Below are 20,467 nucleotides of genomic sequence, written 5' to 3' on the forward strand. Positions count from 1 at the left end.
ACTTCATTCAAATTATATAAATGTGTTGTATACCATTTTCCATCACACACACGTAATGTATGTTAATGCCATTGATATTACAATACGCGATTTAAGATTTCAATCTTGTTGATTTCAATTAAAACATATATACAATCATAACCGGGTGTCCCTGTTACGCCACTGATCCAATTCAAACTTAATTGTCCAGCCGTCTTTCACGAGTGATGACGATGACCTTGATGATGATGACGCAGATGATGCTGCCGATTAACAAACTGCTGCTGCTGTTGATTGTGACGATCATGGTGATGATGATAATACACACATTGCATGAGTGGTTGCTGATGATAATAATGACGATTACCACCAGGTCGATAATGTTGATTAGCGCAGTGCTGCTGCTGCTGGAACACGTTACTATTGCTGATGATCATGTTGATGAACGCCCGTCTGCTCGTGCTGATAACCATGATTATGAGCACGTTGCTGCAGCTGATGAGCACGTGTCTAATGTCACTGATGATGTTGATGCGTTACATTTGCCGTGAGTCAGCAGGTCGTTTCTGCTGCCGCTGTCAGAACGATGTCGCTGGCGATGTCGATGAGGATGTCGATGTCGATGATGATGATGATGGTCCTCGGTCTCCGCAAGGCTGTGGAGACTGCACCGTGAGCGCCTCTCTCTCTTTCTCTCTGCAGGAGACTTCTCCCTCGATCAATGGCGCGGCATGAATAATACATCGGGGCACTGTACACGCATCGCCGGACAGCACCTCACTCCATGCGCAAATCCCTCTCTCTCTCCCTCATTCCACTCTCCCCTCGCTCTCTCCATCTCTCATTCACCCCCTCCCTTCATCCCTTCCTCTCTCCACTCCTCCCCATCTCTTCACCTCCCTCTCTCCATCTATCCCACTCTCCGCTCGCTCTCTTCCCATCATACCGTTTATCCCTTCCGTCTCTCGATCCACCACTTTCTCTCCACGACTCCCATCCGTTCACCCCGTGCCTTCAACACTCTCTCACCACTCACCCCCTAATCACCTCTACCCCCCACCACCCACACACACTCTTCCTCCTTATCTCACTTTCTTCCTCCATCCCACTCTCTACTCACTATCTTCCTCTCCTACACTACTTAATCCCTCTCGCTCCTTCCCTCCCTTCACCCCAACACTCTCCCTCCACCACTATCTCCGCTGGCTCATAAATCCCAGCACTTTGTCCCATCTCTCACTTCCCCCACTTTCCCTCGCTCCTCGCATTTGCTCTCTCTCTCTCTCTTGACATCATCTCTCGCCCTCTCTCGTGAATGTTGAGAGTGGGGGACATTAATGGAAAGGATTGGGGTAGAGGGGGGGGCATAGTGAGAGTGCTGGAGGGAGAAAGTGAGGGGGGAAGAGGTGGTGAGGAAGTGGACGAGGTAGTGCGTGGGAGAAGGAATTCGATGGAGGGAGAGAATTGGTGCGGGAGAGAAAGGGAGGGAGGTGGTGCTGATGATGTCTCGTGGAACAGGAGCATTTTACTGGTAGGAACCGCCAGGTTACACCAGCCCACAGGGGGTTATTGTGTCCGTCCGTCCGTTGTGCAGGGAGGGGCTGGGTGGGGAGGAAGGGGCTGGGTGGGGCTGGGCGGGGGGTGTGGGGTGGGGCTGGGTGGGGAGGGGCTGGTCACCCCGTGGTGCCCTTATAAAACTCAACGTTTAACCTACTCACGCCGGCTTGTGCCTGCCCTCACAGTCGGGCATATTTGCGGAATACACCACGCCGCCGTTGACCCTGGCCATTGACCGAGCAATCCAACCTTCCTACCAGCTCCCTCCGCAGGAGGAACGTGTTATAGCGTGACGTCGAATTTTGATACCCGGTTCGAGAGCTTCGGGAGATGTTTCAGGGGAATTGTAGTTCCAGTGGACAGAGGCGTTCACTCGCAAGTCCTGTCGTTTCAAGTTGCTCACCATCTTCGCCCTGCGGAGCGCCCTTGAGCCTCTCCCTGTGTGCGTAACGGAGCCGCAATGTCCTGTGTGTAATGTCCTGTGTGTAATGTTCTTTGTGTAATGCTCTGTGTGTAATGTTCTGTGTGTAATGTCCTGTGTGTAATGTTCTGTGTGTAATGTTCTGTGTGTAATGTTATGTGTGTAATGTTCTGTGTGTAATGTTCCGTGTGTAATGTTCCGTGTGTAATGTTCCGTGTGTAATGTTCCGTGTGTAATGCTCTGTGTGTAATGCTCTGTGTGTAATGTTCTGTGTGTAATGTCCTGTGTGTAATGCTCTGTGTGTAATGTTCTGTGTGTAATGCTCTGTGTGTAATGCTCTGTGTGTAATGTTCTGTGTGTAATGTCCTGTGTGTAATGCTCCGAGTGTAATGCTCCGTGTGTAATGTTCTGCTGCGAAGCCCAGAGGAGGTTGGACCTTCGAGTCATCTTCTGGGAGGCTCTCCGTTTTCACTGTAGCTGTCACCCGTACATATTTTGCTCCATCTCTTCTGAACTCGCGTTTGAAGTTTGTAGCAGAAGACATGAGCATCCCGAGCGAAGGTTGACTGGGGGGGGGGGGGGCGAGGTTTGCGAGGCAACATTGATGGCTGGAGCGGAGAGTGTGAAGATGAGTCGAGTGAAGTCTATCGGTTGACCTTGAAGATGGCGATTGAAATTGTTGCAGTTGATGTGAATTTGGATGTTGAACCAGCAGAGGGTATCAGAGTGTTGGAGTGATGGTGGTCTCGTATATGTGGGTGAGGAGTATGTTTGTAATCATCTGCGAGCGTTGGTGTGAGAGTCGCGGTTTCGTGTGGGTACGGGGACTATGTCGAGTTTCAGTTACCCCCGTGTTACCTTCGCTGGTAAATGTGTGAAGAGTCAAGAAGGAGATATTTTTCTGTTGCCGTGTTATTCGTGGGGGCTTTATCTGCTGTGTATGTATGGCTGGCTGAACCAATGATAACCTCGTATGAAAAAGCACTCGAAATGTCTTAAAAGGCTTTGCAACATACTTAAATTCCAGTGGTTAACAACATATTATCTAATCGTGATCAAGTTTGTTAATTATTTTGTAACATTTCACTTCCGTTTCCTGGGCTTGGCTGGGCCGATAACGTCACCACGCCTATTCTAAGTCGGAATCAGGGGCCGTCCATAAATAACGTCACGCACCTAGGGGGGGAGGGGGTCAGACATTTGTGACGCAGTGTGACGACGACGACGACGGGGGGGGAGGTGATGTACGCCGTATAGACCTGAAAACTAAATTTCCCCCTACAAGAATACGAGTAAACCGTATGGGTTGACATGTATGGCAATGACACGATTTGGCCGCATAGCTACACGTTCATGAGTGCATAGAGTGCCTGCCAGCACGCAGCCCAAGAGGGAAACAGAATGACATAATGGGGGTCGATGTATAGAAACTTGGGGTCAAATGTGATTCGAGTGTGGGTTATTGATATCGTCACTCGCACGTTCGTTCGAGACGCGTGTGGCTGTGGACACTTTGCTCAGCCGAACGTTGTTTCTGCATCAGTGGAAGTGGGTTCACTGCACAGAGGATATATCGGTGCGTCTTATGTTAACGTGCAACAATGTCCTTCTGACTTGTAATTCCAGGAGTAAAGGAATTCGCGCTACGGAATGTTAAGATAATTTATAGCGAGGCAGGTTCCGATCTATTCTTGCGGATGGTGGAAATATGGTTCAGGTGCTTAATGCCCATGTGGAAGTCTGCCAGCGACGGGAGGGCTTCAGGAGTTCCTGTAGTTTTGACATTTCTCAATTGAAGGTTTTACGATATGGTCATAATTTTGGTTGCATGGCCACCGATTACAGTATCTCTGTCTCATTGGGCCTCATGTGCCTCAATGAGCCTGTGTGGATATCGGTGTGTGTCTGTATTTCACTGGATCTGTGTGTATCTCTACGAGTGTGTATATATTTGGGTGTCTATGGGTTTACTATATGGTCCATAGTTTCGCTTGCGTGGCCACAATCACACTACTGTGGCTTGTCTTTAATTTTGCATTCCCTTCCGATGTATGAGTGGAAGTCAGAAGGGGGCCCGTGTGAGTCGTTGTGAGGTCGTAATTCAGGGTTGTGTACCAGGGTCCACCACTTGGGGCTTTACTGCGGTCAATCCTCGTGGAGTTGCGTTCCGACCACCTCCTGCTGCTAGCAACCACACAGGAGGAAGAACCAATGGGGAAACCCGGCATTCCAGTTCCACGTATCTTATGTATGTAGAACTTCTTTCTTACTCTACATGGCCAACCGTGCTAATCGGATGTGCGGGGCAGGACAACAAACTAAGCACAAAAAGCAATTCTACAGAAATGAGTTTTCAATCTAAATTTAAAAGTGTCTAGCTCCAGTGGCTTCCCAATATGGGAAGGAAGAGCGTTCCAGACGGCCGCAGAAGCGCATCTGAAAACACGTGATGCGGTGACCGTCTTTGTTCGATGGCGAGCCAAAAGCCGCTGCGAGGATGACCGGAGTTCGCTCCTTGACGAGATCAACAAGCTTTTCCCCTTTTTTCTGGCAAGAAAACAGGTGTTAAGATGTTAAAACACGAAACTGAAATATTTTACAAGGAATCATGTCTGCATTAACCACAATACTTGTGGTCAGAATGCAAAAAAAACATACTCTGATTATATATGCATTGTCTTTGAAAATGATTGGTCCACACCAGAGACAGCTTTCTTTTGAATCTCGTCTCAAACGGTGTTCGACCAGAAACTGTGAACGTTAGTCGAAACCACGGGTCCTGTGGGAGGCGAAACGTTAACCGAAACCCCGTTAACCGATGCCACTGTTAACCGAGGGGCTAATGTAATCGGCAACCGGAAGCCAATGGAGCTCGGCGAGCACTGGGTGGACATGATTAGGTCACGACACGTGCCAGGAAGTGTTGTACATGCTGCAGCTTAGTAATGTAGACGTCCTGTCGTGAGATGCCATAATCGAGCATTGCCGATACGATGCTGCACGCCGCCGTGTTGGCTCTGTCACGACTCAAACGTGGTCGAATGTGTCGTAGAGCCCTGATATGAAAACTGTAGCACTCGACTACATTCTGCATGTGGTGACAAAAACGACATTCTGGTCGAGTATGATGCTGAGACTCTTCAGATAAAGTAGAACGCTTCATCCTGGAGTGCGCGACTGCCACATCTGATCAATCCCACACATTATTTCGTCCTGAGCCTGCTCGTGTGCAATGTTCGAGGTTACCGATGCTCTCCATATCTAACGCGAGACTTCACTGCGGTGTACAATTGTGCATCATCAGCATATCGATGGAAGTTGATGTTCTGCGATGGGATGACATCGGCGATCGGAGAGACGTCTGTTGGAAATCGAAAGGGCCCAAGGACGGACGCCTGTGGAACGTCGTGAATGTTCGTCGCCCAGCTTGACGAACTGTGATCGACCATTTAGGTATGACTCAATGCACCCCAGTGTCATGCCCAATACACCGAACCTTGACCTTAGCCACCCGATGAGTATCTCACGGTCAATGGTGTAAAAGGGAGCTGAGAGATTGAGGCCAACCAACGCTGCGGCGCACATGCCATCCATGAGCTTGGAGAGGTCATCAGTGATCTTTCGTAGAGCCGTCTCAGTGCTGTGGAACTTCCGGTACGCTGACTGCAACGGGTTAAATCTGCCCGTCGCAGCGACGTGGGGAAATAATCGCACGCAACTGGTGATTACACCCAGATTGTGGCCCCTGGATAAAACATGCGATATACGAATATTTCTACGAAAATAAAGAAGGGTGGGGAGGCATTGTGGAGGGAGGGAGGGAATGGTGGCAGGCGGGAGGTGTGATAACCAGTACCGCACAAGTCGACGCTAATGATGTGACATCTGTGTCCATGCGTCTATGAGTGCGACAGCGTCTGTCGGCCTAACGTTGGCCTAAACGTCCCATGTTTACCGGGCGGACAGACAGACGGACAGAGCTCATGCATCAAGACTCTCAATTTGAGTTGGGAAGCATTGACAAAGAGAGTCAAGTAATAAGCAGGAAAGCGTCAATCAACTCTTGTGACGGAACCCATTGAAACAGCCTCCAATGACAAATGATAAGATCGATCCGGAAAAAAAGTAACTTTATCCAAAGATCACATCAATCACAGTGAGATACATTTTGGCAATGATCGTGTCACCACTGTGAGCACCAATTATAAAAACATTCACGATGCTTGTCTTGTATACTGTACTCCATATAAAGTGCGTTTTACCACTAATGAGTGTTCTTCCTGAAATGTGTCCTCAATAAATAAAAATGTATAAACCCCAGTTCCATAAAATATGGAAGTAAAACATATCTTTATGAATAAGTCTTTTAATAATAATAATTTTGAATGAACATGTCATTGTCCTCGGAATTCTTAAATCAGCAGTACTTAATCCCAGGCGTAGCTGCCAGGGGAAAAGAGTTTGCATATTTGCAAAGTCCCTTTTTTCTCCGTTTGTCTCGATCGGTTTTGGCGTTTTTCACTCATCATTACGATAAACGTCCCAACATTATCACGGACGGACAGAGATAATCGTCCATAAACGTGGTCAAACTTTGGTTGGAAAAGCGTTCATAAGATTATAAATGACTCTTTGGTTCTTTCGGTAAAGTCGCATAGAAAATCAAATCAAATAATAATACACATGCAGACGCACACACCGAGCGAGACACACCAAGAAAAAACAGGACAACGAATCTGTGCCGAGGCTTTACAGATGATAAATTATCATCATCATCAGTGAACCAAGTAGTTCGCCTTCCTTAGAGCGTGCCGCTGAAAGCGCGAGTTTGAGAGCAGAAAGCCGCTCCTGGATATATGAGTAAATAGCGTTACAGAGACAAAGTTCCCTGTACGGCCTTTAACAGACTGTCGGGGCAAGTGCTGTTAGCAAGCACCTATGAAGGCCAACACAGACATAGACAGCGGGTGAGTGTATTCATATCAGCTGTAGTAGACAGCAATACCACGGTTAGACGAAGCGCTCGCTGCACACGTGAGCACCTGTGAATTGTGCGCACACCACAGGTGGGTGCGTGGTGGTGGTGGTGGTGGTGTCAGCACCACGCCCCGCCACCTTTGTCTCTCCAGCAACTGATGATGGACGCACTCGATCATTTTCATTCTCGGCGCGCGCGACACCCGGGGCGCTCCAGAGCGGCAGGTGCGACTTGTGATTGTCGCGAGTGTTACGCGCTCTGGGCCCAGCAATCGAACCTGGATCGCCTGCCTACGGGGCTTATCGCTGAGTAACAACTGTGACACGGCTCCCACACACACTCACCCATTTACACACTCATGCACAATCACCCGTACACTGTATGTGATACGGACACACTGAACTCTTTACACACTGTATGTGCACGCACATACACGCAACTGAACCGCAACCTCCAATTCGCAGGGTTGGCTACGTGCGGTGCGAAAGAAGTTCAACATACAATACTATATTGACGCATACTCAACACATACTCCGAGTACAAGAGTTCACCAGCCCCCCCCAACACCTCCCTCTCAACGCTGCAGATTCGATGCATTTTCGCGATTCCAGATTTCCCTCCATTCGAACATTAAGGGAGAGAGCCCTTCCACGGTCAACGTCAAATTGTTATTTTTAAAAAACGTGCTGACTCGTGGCGCTTAAAGACGCAATACTAATCAGTAAGTAACACGCCTCGTTATATACCCGCCAAGTCAAAGGTCCCCCGGATAGCCTCAAACGACTCTTGGGGCAAGTGCTGTGAGCGAGCACCTTTAAAGGTCGGCACGGCACACCAGTGGGGTGGGTGGCGCAGCACCACGCCCGGCCGCCTTTGTCTCCCTAGTGGCGATGCTTACACATCGCACCAGGTACACATTTGAGGCTGAGTCGACCCCTACCCCCCCCCCCCCCCAGGACGAAGCACACTACTCAATCTCAGAGGATCGGGGAGACACGAATACACGAACATACCCTTCGCGCAGTTACACCCGATCAGTTTCACAGATGATCGATAGGTCTGCGGGGAATTGAAATACGTATCCGTTATCTACAGGGAGCGTATTTGCAGCACGGACACACACAGAGGTCACAGTGAAAGAGTTTCGAGAGTGGCTTTGGTGGTTTAACGATGCGCCTACAGACGTCACGAAAGACCCAGCCCTGACAAATTACACTGCAAAAGCAAGTTATATTCATATCAGCCGTAGTAAGTGAATGTATTCATATCAGCTGTAGTGAGTGTATTCATATCAGCTGTAGTGAGTGAGTGTATTCATATCAGCTGTAGTAAGTGAGTGTATTCATATTAACCGTAGTGAGTGAGTGTATTCATAGCAGCCGTAGTGAGTGTGTGTAATCATATCAGCTGTAGTGAGTGAGTGTGTTCATATCAGCTGTAGTGAGTGTGTGTAATCATATTAACCGTAGTGAGTGAGTGTATTCATAGCAGCCGTAGTGAGTGTGTGCAAGTGGCTGCTGATTGCTTAAGAACGGTAGCGCTGCGCTCGTGGCAATTATCTGAACCGCCCCCCCGCCCCATCTCCCCCACTATCGTCGACTCAGGCTTAAATTAGTAACTTGGTGCGGGTGTTTAAACATCAGCACCGGGGAGACAAAGACGGCCGGGCGTGGTGCTGGCCACCCACCCTTTTCGTGTACCGCCGTGCGAGCCTTAATAGGCGCTCGCAAACAGCAATTGCCCCAAAAGTTCTACGGGGGGAGGGGATGTGCTGGGGGGTGTCTTTGTCTTGTTGTGTTCACATCAGCTGCAGTGAGCGGCCGAGAGCGGCTTCGAGCTGCTGATGAACGCGGCGAGGTGGCGGTGGAGGAGGAGGCGTCGTTATCAGCAGCGCGCACGTGCGGGGCCGCGCTTCCTCTGCGTCTGAACCGCCACGTCCCACGACTTCCTGAGCGCTGTGTGTGTGTGTACTGTGTGTGTGTACTGTGTGTGTGTGTACTGTGTGTGTGTACTGTGTGTGTGTACTGTGTGTACTGTGTGTGTGTGTACTGTGTGTGTGTACTGTGTGTGTGCTGGAGAGGTGTCACTGTGTGTGTGTGTGTACTGTGTGTGTGTACTGTGTGTGTGTGTACTGTGTGTGTGTGTGTACTGTGTGTGTGTGTGTGTACTGTGTGTGTGTGTGTGTGTACTGTGTGTGTGTGTGTGTACTGTGTGTACTGTGTGTGTGTACTGTGTGTACTGTGTGTGTACTGTGTGTACTGTGTGTGTGTGTGTACTGTGTGTGCTGTGTGTGTGTGCTATGTGTACTGTGTGTGTGTACTGTGTGTGTGTGCTGTGTGTGTGTGTGTGCTGTGTGTGCTGTGTGTGTGTGTGTACTGTGTGTGTGTACTGTGTGTGTGTGTACTGTGTGTGCTATGTGTACTGTGTGTGTGTGTACTGTGTGCTGTGTGTGTGTACTGTGTGTGTGTGTGTACTGTGTGTACTGTGTGTGTGTGTACTGTGTGTGTGTACTGTGTGTACTGTGTGTGTGTGTACTGTGTGTGTGTGTACTGTGTGTGCTATGTGTACTGTGTGTGCGTGTGCTGTGTGTGCGTGTGCTGTGTGTGCGTGTGCTGTGTGTGCGTGTACTGTGTGTGCGTGTACTGTGTGTGTGTAGTGTGTGTGTGTAGTGTGTGTGTACTGTGTGTGTGCTGGAGAGGTGTCACTGTGTGTGTGTACTGTGTGTGTACTGTGTGTGTACTGTGTGTGTGTACTGGAGAGGTGTCACTGTGTGTGTGTACTGTGTGTGTCTACTGTGTGTGTACTGTGTGTGTGCTGTGTGTGTGTACTGTGTGTGTGTACTGTGTGTGTGTGTGTACTGTGTGTGTACTGTGTGTGTACTGGAGAGGTGTCACTGTGTGTGTGTAGTGTGTGTGTGTGTACTGTGTGTGTGTGTACTGTGTGTGTGTGTACTGGAGAGGTGTCACTGTGTGTGTGTGCTGTGTGTGTGTGTACTGTGTGTGTGCTGTGTGTGTTCTGTGTGTGCTGTGTGTGTGTACTGTGTATGTACTGTGTGTGTACTATGTGTGTGTGTGTACTGTGTGTGTGTACTGTGTGTGTGCTGTGTGTGTGTGTACTGGAAAGGTGTCACTGTGTGTGTGTACTGTGTGTGTATGTACTGTGTGTGTATGTACTGTGTGTGTACTGTGTGTGTATGTACTGTGTGTGTACTGTGTGTGTGTGTGTACTGTGTGTGCGTGTACTGTGTGTGTGTACTGTGTGTGTGTACTGTGCATGCAAGTGTCAGTACTTGTATGTCATGAGCATTCTATGGAATCCTCAAGTCCACTATCTCTCTCGCCTATCTCGCTCTATGTTCCATTAACAAGGGACACTACCCGAAACGTCGCCTATCATAGTATATTATTTCCCCTTTGAAGGCCACGACATTATTGAGGAATGTGTTAATGTGTGCGGGGGTTATTAGTGCTTGTGCGCCACCGCCAACGCAGCATCGCCACATCATTTGTTTGATGTTGAGTCTCAAATCTCTTCGTCTTTTTGCAGGGTCTTGCCTTGGGATGTGTGGGCGAGTCCGTGTCTGTGCTCATGTTCACGTTGAGAATGTATCGATTCGTAGCGTGTATACATGACGTGCGTTCGCTCGAACCCGGCAGCCGCTACGTTGATCATAATGTTATCGTTTAAAATAAAACATCGAATCATGGACTCTGAATCACGACAATACATCCAGGCGCTGCGAATGGATCATTCCAATGTCTGTATCCATAGTGCGGGACCTGCAGCATATGTGAAAAGGGAGCCCTAAAAAAATATTAAAACACACATTTTTACCTTGCATAGTAAAGTAATCGTATTTTTTTTATTTGGTATAGAGCCAGATAATACGACAAATCGCTAACCCTAAACAGCCAGTCGTTAATAAAAGTTGAAGGCGGTATAGTACTATAGTAATAGAGCAAGTGCAGAATAACTGAACCGGAATTGACAGCTTGAAAGCATTTAGCGCGTGGCCCTTTAAAGTGCGGGACCCGTAGCTACTGCACGTGTGTAGCTACTACACATGTAGCCGCTACACACGTGTAGTTGCTACTACACATGTGGCTACTACACGTGCAGCTACTACACGCGCAGCTACTACTACACATGTAGCTACTACACAAGTACTACACGTGTAGCTGCTACACATGCAGCTACTACTGTAGTAGCTACTACACGTGTAGCTACTACACAAGTAGCTACAACACTACTACACGTGTTGTAGCTACTACACATGTAGCTACTACACATGTAGCTACTACACGTGTCGCAGCTACTGTGTAGTAACTGCAACACGTGCAGCTACTTTTGCTGCTGGGGATAATCCGGCATTGGCCGCATCTCTGGAGGACCGCGTGCTGTGGTTGCACCCTGCCTGGCGTCGGCTGTAGGGGAGCGACGTGGTCGATGTGTGGGGCCACATCTCGTGGTCGATGTGTGGGGCCACACAGCTCGCCTTCTACACACACCGCATTGGCGGCCTCACGCTGCACAGGAGGCCAATTGCTTTGGTTCACAGATAAATCAAAGGTCGGAATATGCAACGCGTTGAGTGCTGTGCTCGAGACTTAGCAACGCATGTCCCAAGCCTTGAGCCTGCCCCATGTCAGGCGCGCCAATCAACCTCCCGACTCCCGAGTTGTAATTTGGGGACTCAATTTATCAAATTTTGTGGGGGGGGGGGGGGGGGTTGCACGTTGATGGTTATTAAGCAAAGACTCGACGACATTCCTCTCATCCGTCAGACTTCCAGCCCTTCTCGTCTCATTCGTCTGTCCTTCCGGCCCTTAATAGGTGACAAGTCATCTTGTAGTTGTATGTTCGTGTGTTGTAGGGGGTGGGTGACCAGCCACCACGCCCGGCCGCCTTTGTCTCCCCAGTGGCGATGTTTACACACGGCACCAGGTACTCATTTGAGGCTGAGTGGACCTAGGGGATTCCCAGGACCGTTTCAGATAATCGTCACCGGTGTCGGCCGTGAGCGGGAATCGAACTCGGGTCGCCGGGTTCGTAGCGCTAACCACTACACCACCGCTCCCCACACTCTCATACTCACACTCCCCACACACTCGTACTCACACTCCCACACACTCGTACTAACACACATACACACTCTCATACGAACAAGCACCCTCTCTCATACACCCCCCTCTCACAAACACTTCCTATTACAAACCTCTGTCACTCACACTCACACTGACATACACACAACACTCACACACTCACACACACTGACATACACACAACACTGACACTCACACACACTGACATACACACAACACTCACACACACACACTGACATACACACAACACTCTCACACACACTGACATACACACAACACTCACACACACACACACTGACATACACACAACACTCACACACACACTGACATACACACAACACTCACACTCTCACACACACTGACATACACACAACACTCACACTCTCACACACACTGACATACACACAACACTGACACTCACACACACTGACATACACACAACACTCACACACACTGACATACACACAACACTCACACACACACTGACACCCCCTGTCGCATCTTCGATGATTCACACACACTCGCACACCCGATCACACCCTCCACAGCGACGCACACATACACTCACACTCTCTCACACACACTACTAGCACAACACACACACACCACTCGTTCTTTCACACTCTCCATCACATCCTCTTTCATTTACTCTCGCTCGCATCAACATACACACACCCTATTCTTACGCTCACACGCGCAAACTCCAAACCCCCCCCCACGCCCTCCCTCCTCCCCTTCCATCACCGCCCGAAGGGCACGCGGGCCCCCTTCCTTAATCTCGCTGGCCGTGAGCTCCGACGAAGCTTTTACATTAAACACGGCCTGAAATACCAACGGGGCGAATAAACAACACGCGCGGAGACACCGACGACTATAAAATTTAAACCCCCCCACCACCACAACACACACAAACACAAAGTACACACACACACAGGCTCATCATCCCACTGGAACTCGCGCTGTGTGGAATCGAAGCCTTACTGGCGTGTAGGTATGTGCCGTGTGACATGTCGCGATTTAAATAATGCGTTTTGTGGACGCATGTGAACCCGTTTCGACGACGGCCTCGGACAGTTGTGAGTACAGTGATCCTGTAATCTACAAAACGGGACCCGTTTTTTTTTGTTTGACAGTATCAACGTATTTTATTTTTGTCATACTCCTTTAATTTGTGTGTCGGTGTTGAAGCTGCGTTGATCTCTGTTCGTTCGGCGAGGCCTTATCTCTCTCGGTGAGAGATTCGGATTATTCCTGGAATTGTGTTTCCATTCGATGTACAACCCTCGTCTCCTCTGATTCAAAACCCTTGTTCCATCTGATGCAGCACACGCGCTTGTTATCCAATTCAAATCCCTCGTATTGCTCCGTCTCATCCTGTACAGAATTCGTGTCTAAATTAAAACTCTCGTTCCATCTAATTCAGAACCGTCGTCTAATCCGAGACAGAATCCACGCTTCATCGGCTATGGAACCCAAGTCTCATACAGAACCCTCGGCTTATCGACAGCTCAAAATAATTGGATCGTCTCGTGTCATTTGATGCGGAATCCGTGTCTAAATCAGAAGCCTCGTTCCACGCGATAGGGAGCGCGTGTCTCATCTGATTCGGAACGCTTGTCTTGTGCAATTCAGAGGCATTGGCTCATCTCTTGTCTGACACAGAACCATACATTCTTTGGGTCTTTCACGTAGATAGGTTCAAAAAGAATAGCACAGAACCCTTGTTTCCCCAAGGAGACAAAACTCCTGCCTAGTTTTATAAAGAGTCCGTGTAACTGCCATGAATATTGCACGTGCACAGTCTCATTCCACTGCTGGATGAGTTTCCCCGCACCGTAGCGGTCGTTTGGAGGTTGTTTTGTTCGCCATACATCACCACCGTGGTCAGTGTGAGTTAGAAGAGCAATTGGGCTTGGGCGTGGGGCCATAGAAATACAATACAACGGATTGTTCTGCCTGCTCTCTGCTGCCATGCTTAGCTTGCGAAACCTGAAGAGATCTGGAGAATTCCGAGTGATTTGGGTATACGATGATTATTATCGATATTTCGATCCAACTACGATTGTTGAATAATCGATGTTAATGTGACGATTACGGTACAATTGAGCGTGAGCTTTATACTGTAGTCGAGGACGTGATGATGATGCTTAGTGCCTCCTGTGTCGTGATTTGTTTGTCCCATTGGTAAGCAATCGATTACTGCCATTTATTTAATCACCGTTAGAAACCCAACATAATCGATTTTCTCGAAAATATGGTTACTATCCACAGTATAACCTCTATACGTTCAACACTATAGAGTTAGAAGGACGTCATTTGCTACGCATAGTTTCCCTCCACTGTCAGAGGGAATGATTCAGAGGCGCTGGGAACCGCACAATCGGGAATTCACCCGCTATCGGCGCTACCAACAACTGCCCCATCTCTCAACAACCCTCTTCCAAATGCCACGCCACGCTCTGGAGCTTTGCCTTGTGCCCTTCAGCCAGCAGTCGCTTGATTTTTGGCTGTCGCCGCGGACGGACGGACTCGGTGCCGTCATGGGAATGTGTAATTTCCACAGTCCTCGATCAGCGCCTGTGCCCCCCCCCCTGCCCGCCACGGCCTCCCCCAGGTCACGGCGACTCAATTAGAACCGCAGAAGCGTGAGCCTCGAGTTTATTACCCATCCGGGGGGGGGCACCCGGCTCAGCCAATTAACTAAGAGGGGGGGGGGGGGAGTTGAGTGTGTTGCGTGTGTCAGTCAAGTCAGTGTGTGTGTGTGTGGGGAGCGGTAGTGTAGCGGTTAGCGCGCTGCGCTATGAACCTGGCGACCCGGGTTCGATTACCGCTCACGGCTAACACCAGTGACGATTATCTGAACCGGTCCTGGGCCTCCCCTAGGTCCACTCAGCCTTAAATGAGTACCTGGTGCGGTGTGTAAACATCGCCACTGGGGAGACAAAGGCGGTCGGTCGTGGTGCTGGCCACCCACCCTTTCGTGTACCGTTCCGGCCTTCATAGGTGCTCGCTAACAGCACTTGCCCCTACAGTCTGTTAAGGCTACACGGGGGATGTTTGTGTTTCATTGGTAAAGGGGAGCAGTATTGCAGTGGTTAAAGCGTTGCGCTACCAACCCGGCGTCCCAAAGTTCGATTCCCATTCACGGTCAACATCAGTGACGATTTAACACGTCGGCTTTCGCGACTAATATTATTAATAATCAAGGTTTTTGGGTCAGATGGCGTTATTTATATATGTGTCGTAACCCTCCACCACCCGACATGGCCAAATAGTAAAAAAAAAATGTCACGTTTTTCAAAGGACAAAATAATTCACTTCTTTCACTTCCACGACACGTTTATCTGAAACCAAAAACCTATATCGTGAATCAGTGACGATCATTGTCTGCTCCGGTCGCGAGGCGCTGCGCCCCTGGCTGGCTTGGTCAGCAAATCCCGTGAACACATCAGTCTGAATGCAGCCAACCCGTCAGTCTCGGAAGCCAAGCAGAACTGCGCCTGGTTAGCACTTGTATGTGACCCTGCCTTAGAATATCAGACGTTGTAGGCTTGGACTACGAGGTGGCCAGGATACGGTAATATAACAGTGGATTCTTGAATCTATCCGTGTGGAGTGTTGAGTGTTACGCTGTCGTACGGTGCAGTATTGTGTGCGGTTTCTCTTGCTATTTCACTTTTCTCCCGCGTTCCAAACCCTCATGAATGGAATCGGCCAAACAGCCCTGAGACTCTGTGGTGGGACTTTCCTGCGTTAATAGTTAAGGGCAGTACTCTACAGGAATCTTATATTTGCGGGATTGTTTTGTGTATGATTTGGGCTACGACTCAGATGATGACACGATTGCCAACTTTTACATGACCGTAATTTTACATGACTACCCATATCTCAAAGAGAGGGTTCTTGCCCATAACATCTGACAGTTCCAGCAATGGTTCAAGCAAGCCAGACGCTGCTGGTGAGACTGTTAAAACGGGTCCAGAGTTTGCGGACATTGAATGAATGCCGTTACAATTATGCACTCCAGGATCAGAGGTCGCAATCGGGTACCCGATACCCGTACCCTACCCGATACCCGGCTACCCGTACCCGACCAGGTACGGGTACGGGTACCCATTTGCGACCCTGGTGCGGCCGGGTACGGGTACGGGTAAGGAATCAAAACCCGTTTGCGACCTCTGTCCAGGATATAATGCGGTGGGTTTAGTAAAAAAAAAAACTTTATTTGTGAAGGAGAAATTGTCTGCATCGCTCCCTTGTTATTGTTACATGGGTGTGAGAAAATAAAGTTGGCGGGGTGGAGCTGCACCCCCCTCCCCCCAACACTGAGGTCGCGAGCTTCATTCGAATCGGCAATTTTCGCAGCGTTAATTGATTAGCGCGTCACGTGGGACCTGTTTAACAATTATCTGGCGCGTGCAGCGTGGAAGGACTTAATTCGTATTTGAATGGGAGAAAATTGGGTGGCGCCGACTGGTGGAGTTTGGAAAAGCCCGTCAGCTACGCGTTACGTTTTTAAAATCTGATTACTCATTTCGCCTCGGTCCGTCTAACCCGATGTTTCCTCTCTCTCTGGAAACCACAATGTTTTCCGAAGTCCGGCTGGCCAAATCGTTAAGATGTTTCTTACCTCTTCGTGAAAGATTTTCAACAACAACAACAACATTTCGCAGTTATTTTACGTGTACATTTATAGAAGCGGAAACTTGAAAATTTATGTTGGCCTTTACATTAAATGGGAGGGGCAAACCGCGCACAGATATAACGCGTTTATTTACAACAATTAAACACAACTACAAAAAAACATTGATTGAATGCACGTAAATTCACGTCACATGTGAAATGTAGGTGAACCAATGTCAAGTATCAGGCTGGCACACTTGATACAGAATAGTGTACGGCGTGAGAATCATTTATAAAAGGGCAATGTTTCGTTTGTCCGTCAACCCAATTATAAGCGCCTTTCAGATGGACTGAAACACAAAGTTGTATCGAACGTGGACCGCTCCCGCCCGCCCCCAGATTTGGAGGTAAAAAGTTGATCCAACAGATTTCCAAAAATTCTCGTCAAAATACATTTATATTGTCGGCAGTATCCACACACACGGGGCGGGGGGGGGGAGGAAGAAGAGGACATCAGTGGGGGCGACGAGTTAGAATAAGGCGACGCACCTCCGATTAGTGCGGTTGGCTACGTACGGTGCGAAATAAGTTCATACATACAAACCAAATCGAGCCATTTCTATCCCTGAAAAAGTTTCATGATCACAAAAGTACTTTTATAAAAAAAAAAAGGCTAGCAGCCAGCCAGTTTTAAACATGTATATTATATGTGAGTGCTGCATTAACGTACGTACGCACGCTACTAACAGCACGCCCCTGGCCGCGTGAGGGAATGATGTTTCTGACAGCTGGGTGTGTGTGTGTGAGGCTGGTGAGGAATTAGTGGCATCCCACGCTCTCGGTCTTCTCCGTGCCTCACCGCATGGAACCCACAGCCCTCGTGGCCACCTCTTCCGCCTTCACCCGCAAGGCGCGTGACTCGATGACGATGGGGGGGACTCAGAGGGGCCACTCGATTACCTCATGCAATTGACATGAATATTTGCTTTATAGATAGGAACGCGCACGTCCTTTAGGACGTGACGGTCCATCCGTCCATCCATCAGGCCTTGCCTCCTGTTAACCAGTCAGGCAGCCAGCCAGAAAGAAACTGTTTTATTGCATAGTATATTACACTGATTTCATTGACCTTTTCTCACTTGCTAACACTTGGCAACTGTGAAGGAGCAGTGGAGGAAGTCGAGTTTTGGAGATGCAGGAGGTAGATTTCAACGCTGAAAAGTGTTTTATTGGTTTCCAGCGTCATGGATTTGGTGTTGGATTTCACAAGGTTGGGATTATTGGGTTTAAGTGGGATATAATATTAGTTGGGATAGATCCATTGATTCCAAGAGTGACTGTGAAATGATGGGATTGTATTGATCACCAACATGGATTATGAAATCATCAGTAACGATGAGTGGAGGGGAGAGACTTAACGTCAAAGTTTGGGTTTGGCATTGATGGATGTTAGTCGAAATGTTGAGGTTATAGAGTGGTGGCAAGTGAAGAGAGAGATGCTCCCGAAGATGATTTATTTTTGGTCGAGAATTTAAAGTCAGGTTTGGAGATGGCAGCAATTCTACCACAAGGTCCAGAACTTGTGTACAGTTCACGTTTTTGTGTTGTCGTTGAAACTGTTTGATTTACCGGCCTGCACTCGTGCTTCCGATTCGAAGGGGTTTCTTGCCACTTACAGATGTTGATCAATCTACCAACCCAGCCAGAAAGGGGAGCAAGCTCCTGGAGGTGGCAGCCAGAGGATTACATCGTAAAAGAGTGACTAGATTTCAGGGAATGTGTGTCAAGTCTCGGTGAGACAGAGGATGTCACTAGTGCCCTAATGTAGGACATTGTGGATGCGATGTGACCTTGCACCGAGTGGATGTTTCGCAGTGAGAATTGAGCATGAAGTGGACGCTGTATCTGCAGTGGAAGGCTTTGTGGTGAGGCATTGTTGATGCCTCGGGGCCAGTGAGGAGCCTTGCGATGGCGGTTGATATGGAGAATAAGGTTGGAAGCTTGGAGTAGTGGACATGTTTGTTGAGAGGAAGCAGATGGGGACTATGTAACGGTACAATAGTGTGGGCGAGTGAGAGTATCGGAGGATGTTAACATTTTAGTACAGCTGTGGAGTAGGAGTACCGCGTGGTGTTTCCATGGTAGCGTGTTGTGGGGTGAGAGTACTGGGTGGTGTTGTCATGGTTGGAATATAATGAGAATCAGAAACTTCTTATCCTGGAGGAGGAATCCGATGAGCTATACAGCTCTTCTTCACAGATGTCCAGTAGGGGCATGGGGTCAGAACGTTACAACAACAAACAATAAAAAAACACACGATAGGACTGCAAAGTATAGGAAAGGTAAGCAAGTCACTAAAACATACAAATAAAACTAAACTATTTTATTTTAACCAGGTAAAGCCCACTGAGCGTTTAGCTTCTTTTTCTAAGCGACATGACCGCAAATGATAGCTCAACGAAGTGGCTTATCACGTGGGAATTTATAGCAGCCAAATAACACTGGTCAACACACTTTTTCTGGCATAAGATATTCCAACGGTTTTAAGGTAATTTTGGGGTGCTGATTCCAAATCTGGCATCAGTTTTTGAGATATCAAATATTGCATTTTCAATAAAAACTGCAGAAGAAAAATATAAAAAAATGTGGATATCTGCATAAAACACACTATCCTAAAAATACAGCACCATATTTTAACACTAAAGCAGTCACTGACTCGCAACAACTTGCAATCATAAGTGACAGAGTTAATTTCGGGTAAAATCAATAAAAATGGGGTATGCCGATAGAGCAAATCTGAGATCAGATTTGGAATCAGCACCCTGAAATTAGTCTAAAACAGCTGCAAAAGTCCAGGCCAGAATTTTTGTTGTTGTTGACCAGTGTAATCTAAAGAACCTAAAGCATGTTCCTAAGATGTGAACATTTCGAGGACAGAGCAGAGGTAGGGTCTGGACCAACAAGGCTACGACTGCGTTTGAGAGCAACGACGACGGCTTCTGAGTAGATGACGGCACGAGTTGAAGAAGCGAGGAACGTCACAGCCAGTTGTCATTTTTATCCTCGCAGTGGCTTTTGGCTCACCATCGAACAAAAACGTTCACTGCATCGCGCGCTTGCAGATGCGCTTCTGCGGCCGTCTGGAACGCTCTTCCTTCTGATATTAGGAAGCCACTGGAGCTATGCACTTTTAAATCGAGATTGAAAACCCATTTCTTTAGAACTGATTTTTGTGTTTAGTTTGTTGTCCTTCCCCCACACCTCCGATTAGCACGGTTGCCTACGTGTGGAGCAGTATACATAGAATTTGACAATGCACCAGCGATGTAGATTATATAAAGATGCACAACAGATGTGTGGAGTGACGTCAACACCGTGTGGTTGGCTGCCCACGCACCTAGTCCTCGGAAAGGTAAGGTCAAAGTTAAACGGTAAAAAAAACAAGACTACCTTTACCCTACCTTTAACCTGACCACAATACAATCACTCTACCCTACCTTTTAGCCTTTAGCAGGTAAGGTAAAAGGTCAAAAGCAACGAGCCTACCTTTACCCTACCTTTTACCCTTACCCCATACAAATTACCCGATTACAGGGAAATTACTGTGGTACAACACATGAAAAGGTTTATAACGATAAATGTTATATAGAATACTCTCGAATCGGGCGTTGAGGCTGTCGACGACACCGTCCTCCATAACCTCGTCGTCCCAGTCGTCTTGGTCGATGGCGATCTCATCAACAGCCTGATCAAGTTCGTCATTGCCGTCGTCCTCGGACGAATGACAGGCAATAAGATCCTGCGCCG

General features: G+C 48.3%; 1 long non-coding RNA gene across 6 annotated transcripts in view; it reads left to right on the forward strand.

Annotated features, from left to right (window-relative positions):
- The first annotated feature begins 541 nt into the window (after positions 1 to 541).
- Positions 542 to 20,467, forward strand: part of LOC144718928 (uncharacterized) — a 43,308-nt gene continuing 23,382 nt past the window's right edge. For 2 of the 6 annotated variants that reach the window (XR_013585500.1, XR_013585503.1), the window contains exon 1: positions 12,055 to 13,028. This is a non-coding gene — a long non-coding RNA (uncharacterized LOC144718928). Of the gene's footprint in view, positions 652 to 12,053; positions 13,029 to 20,467 lie in introns of those variants that run through there. The other 4 variants (XR_013585501.1, XR_013585499.1, XR_013585502.1 and 1 more) reach the window with 4 other exon arrangements.

Source organism: Lampetra planeri, chromosome 5 (assembly GCF_965212315.1).
Source record: "Lampetra planeri chromosome 5, kcLamPlan1.2.h2, whole genome shotgun sequence".
Taxonomy (NCBI): domain Eukaryota; kingdom Metazoa; phylum Chordata; class Hyperoartia; order Petromyzontiformes; family Petromyzontidae; genus Lampetra; species Lampetra planeri.